Raw genomic sequence first — 5610 nt, 5'->3', positions numbered from 1 at the left:
TACATTAACTGTCTATTTAACTACACCGGCTTTACGATAAAACAGAGGAAATACAATGAACTACTTTTTTACATTTTCCCCGGATTGTTTCGAATTTTTATCCAAGCAAACAAATCCATAGACACCCTAATAAAGAATGCACACATTCATATGCCATCTATATATGTATATATATACATACATACATATATATATATATATATATATATATATATATATATATATATATATATATATATATATATATATATATATATATATATATATCATGGATTTTGCATGTCCATTAAAGGTACAGGGAAGACTGGAACAGTTATCTATTAGGAAATCAGTTGAAATACGTTAATACATGATGACAATCTACATATTATACACTAGGAAAATAGATTTTTTAGTAAATAAATAAAAACTATATCAAGTTCGTCTCATAGGGCACTGGTGATAAATATTTTTTTGCAAAGGATTCTGGCACAATTTTGACCAGGCCTTAAAAACAGTTCTGATAGTTCTAATAGTCGAGCCAATAAGAATATATCCTACATAGAACCACATCCAAAAACTCACCTACACATACAAACATACATTTATTCATGAATATAAACATACAGTATAAGATAAATTATGTGTATGTATGTATGTGTGTATGCATGTATACGCAAATATATATATATATATATATATATATATATATATATATATATATATATATATATATATATATATATATATATATATATGTATATATATATATACATATATATATATATATATATATATATATATATATATATATATATATATATATATATATATATATATATATATATATATATACAGGGGCGTAGGAGCGTTTTCCTGTTTTTTTTTTTTTGGGGGGGGGGTGGTTAAAGTTTGAAATAACACTGAAGGCGGAGCCGCAGGCGCGAAGGTATAGGGGGGGGGGGGAAGGTATGGGGGTCTCCCCCAGAAAAATTTTATGATGAAACACTCTCAGATGCGATTTCCTGGCATCTGACAGCATATTGTATCAAAAACAAAATCCTATTTTTGGAAGATTTTTATGTGACAAATTCCAATTTTTACACAACAATCATAAAATACCAATAGGCCTATATATATATATATATATATATATATATATATATATATATATATATATATATATATATATATATATATATATATATATATATATATATATATATATATATATATATATCTATCTATCTATCTATCTATATATATATATATATATATATATATATATATATATATATATATATATATATATATATATATATATATATATATATATATATATACCGATAGGCCTACTTGGTGAATTTACCCAGGACACACTCTAATGTGTTTTGGGAATCAATGTATGATTAGTGTATATCTAAAATTGATCATAATAGGGTGAAATTTATGTGTGAAAGGTAGTCTTTATATAAAGAAATAGAAGTTTTATTAATAAGATTGCGCATCGTCAAACACGGCACATAGACCTAGTGAACTCCCCGTTAAAAACAACAATGGTTCATGATAAATTTTATTCTCACCAACTAATTGTATACTTTATACAAAAAATGGTTGATACATTGTTTCATTTCAGTAAGTTTATTTTCATAACCTCTTTGGTACAATGGATAAAACATCATTATGTTTTGACAAATGTTGATGACTCAAAGTGGTCAACACGATCACAGTGAACGTAAATATGACGATGTCAAAACAACAAAGCAATTCATATTACTCAATGAATAATAACATGAAGCATCAGACCTCGTGAGAAGAGAATACAGTAAATTTGATTCTTTCATTTATTTACTTCGTGAATCTAGATAAATGAAAACATTAGGTAAATCAAATCGTTCTACAACAAATTTCAACTTGCTTTCCAATATTGCTGCAGTGTTGTACAACATAAATTAAAATAACTGAATTTAGTTATATATATATATATATATATATATATATATATATATATATATATATATATATATATATATATATATGTATATATATATATATATATATATATATATATATATATATATATATATATATATATATAGAATTGTAAGTAAGAAAAATTAAGAACAAGCATATTTATAATATAAACATACATATTGGAAAGTCATGCCTGAGACCAGAAAATATACATATTAAAAGTGTATGAATATTGTATGATTAATAATTCGTAAGCTCTGAAATTATATAAAGGTATACATATTTAAAAAGAATTATGAAGAAATTATATAAATATATATATATATATATATATATATATATATATATATATATATATATATATATAGGCCTATATATATATATATATATATATATATATATATATATATATATATATATATATATATATATATATATATATATATATATATATATATATATATATATACACATTCATGCATATGTTTATTTGTGTGATATTCGTCAACTACATGTGTTCGCGTGTGTCATGTTTTCAATTTATTACTGCGTATCAATAATGTAGTTTGTTATTATAATAGTGTTTGGTAGCCTAATGATGGATAGATTAACATAAGTTTGCACGGAATGCACTGGGGGTCAAACATTTTAAGTGGCTTGATTACCAATATTGGGGCTGCTCTCTGTACAACTAAGCGAGTGACGAGTGACGGGACTGTGAAACTATGATGCTGGGTACTAACATGATACTTATGTGGCAGGAGTGGGGTGGGGGGGGGGGGTGAGACTGTACAAGAGCTGTTGCCAGAGATGAAATGCATTTACAAAATATAAATCTGAATGTTTAAAAGCATATTTTCAGCTAAAAATTGGGGGGGGGGGGCTATAGCCCCCCCTAGCCCCCCCTGCTCCTACGCCCCTGATATATATATATATATATATATATATATATATATATATATATATATATATATATATATATATATATATATATATCTATATATAGATATATATATATATATACATATCTATATATATATATATATATATATATATATATATATATATATATATATATATATATATATATATATATATACATACTACAAAAGAAAACTTTAAGTAGTTATATACTTTATATACTCACCAAATTTTAAGAAAGTCGGTAATATTCACCGGTGGTATTTTTCCCAACTAATGCGCAATTATTTATCTTAATCCTGTTATTTATCTAATTTTATACTATGTCATAATTAGAAGAAGTTTTTAGATCAAGAACTATAATATTTCACAGGACTAATTAGTCCAGAAAGAAAGTCTAGTTTATTTATTGTACTTAAGGAAGCTTCACATGCAGTTATAAGAGACATTTCCCTTGATATAAATACCATGAGAGAGAGAGAGAGAGAGAGAGAGAGAGAGAGAGAGAGAGAGAGAGAGAGAGAGAGAGAGAGAGAGAGAGAGCACAGTAATACAATGGTATGTACTTGAACAAAAAGAAGTAATCTATTGATTAAAAGGCAATATTTTTTAATTATTTTGTTAGTTGAAAAATAGAATATTAAGACGAGGAACTGTATTATATTAATTCGTCGAAAGTAGACACAAATAAAAACTTTCTTAGTTAATCATAAAATGTAAAATGAATAAGAACTCAAGAGAAATTTTTCAGATCAAAAGCTTATTGTTTATTTAAAAAGTCAATTATAATTTACTCTGATGGCATTACCGATAAATTTTTCAAATATGTGACCATAGCCAGAAAAAACTGATCATTATAAGGTACTGATTATGGAATATCAACAAAATTGATGTTAAAAATGGAGAAATTGGAAAGAAGATTGTTATCAATGTATTTGAGAATGTAATTTCTTACTTATATGAAACAAGTGAAATATAAGTGGTAAAAAAAGGAAAAGAAAATCTTGAATAAATGTATGGAACTTGATTATATATATATATATATATATATATATATATATATATATATATATATATATATACATATATATATATATATATATATATATATATATATATATATATATATATATATATATATATATATATATATATATATACATATATATATATATATATATATATATGTATATATATACATACACACACACACACACATATATATATATATATATATATATATATATATATATATATATATATATATGTGTGTGTGTGTGTGTGTGGCTGAGGACTATGAAGTGTGAAGTAAATGATGATAAATGGAGACATATTGAATTAAAAGCTCAAGAAACAACGACTGGCGAAATCTAACGTAGGCCTTTTGTGTCTATAGGCGTAAGAGGATATATATATATATATATATATATATATATATATATATATATATATATATATATATATATATATATATATATATATACATATATATATATATATATATATATATATATATATATATATATATATATTTATATATATATATATATATATATATATATATGTATATATATATATATATATATATATATATATATATATATATATATATATATATATATATATATATATATCATATATTTGACGTGGAAATGGAATCGATCAGTTGACCAACCTTTTGATCAATAATAAACTGAAATAAAAATACAAATATAAAATTCTTTGAAGGAAATATAGACAATATGGACTGTTTCTTATTAAATCACTCCTCTTTATACTGATATGTAACTGAGTATTAAACCTCTAAATCATTAAATCCTATGTTTCCTACGTCAGCGCAAGACCATTCAGCAAACATATGACTGAGGAGAGAAGCCGTTTTTCATAACTGTGATAAAGAGTCTCTGATAGATGTTCTAAAAGTACGCACGAAAATACGGTTGGTTTTGTGTCATAATTTATATTATGGTGTATTTGTTTTAATTTTTTTTTTTTTTTGTTAACGATGTATGCGGTCAGTATATTTGCAGTACCACTTTTTAAAGTTTTTATAATTTATCTTTTTGTTTACGTAAAGATGTAAGTTTAGCTTTCATGGTTTTACTGATTCTATTCTTTTGTCTCGTGTGTAATACAACTGCAGAAGTAAGAAAAATATTATCTTCTGATCTAACAGAATATGCCAGGATAACTCAAATACCGTGACATTTCCCATCTCCTTACCAAATGAAAACAAGTTGGTAATATACATGGCAAAGATATGAAGCTTTAGAAAGAGAATTCTAAATGAAAAGGATAACAATTCTTAGATCGTGATATAAACTAATCATTTAACCTCTTTATCATAACCAAAACCTTCATGTAGGCCACCGGGATTCATATCCAGCTCCTCCATCTTGAGTCATGAGCTGTCCGAATTCCAAGGAAATCTAATTAAAGGCTTTAAAGCTGCCTTACTCATCTTCCTGAATCAGAAACTGTCCACTAAGGACACTATCTTAGTTCCAAGTGACGTGTCTTTAATACACACAGAGACTTGAAAATAAATTCTGGAATATTTTTTTCTTTTCATAACATGTAACAACACCTATTGTCTTTTGTCCTGTGAGTGAAGCTCCAGGAAATCTATGGACATTGAATAGAATATAAGCTCTTATATCTAAATTGAGACGACGATTATCACAAATACTGATTCAACCTGAGCTATTAGGGGGCTGGAAGGGATGAATCGAGTGT

The sequence above is a fragment of the Palaemon carinicauda genome, chromosome 7 (assembly GCF_036898095.1).
Source record: "Palaemon carinicauda isolate YSFRI2023 chromosome 7, ASM3689809v2, whole genome shotgun sequence".
NCBI classification, from domain to species: Eukaryota; Metazoa; Arthropoda; class Malacostraca; order Decapoda; family Palaemonidae; genus Palaemon; species Palaemon carinicauda.
This window is presented reverse-complemented; position numbering follows the sequence as displayed.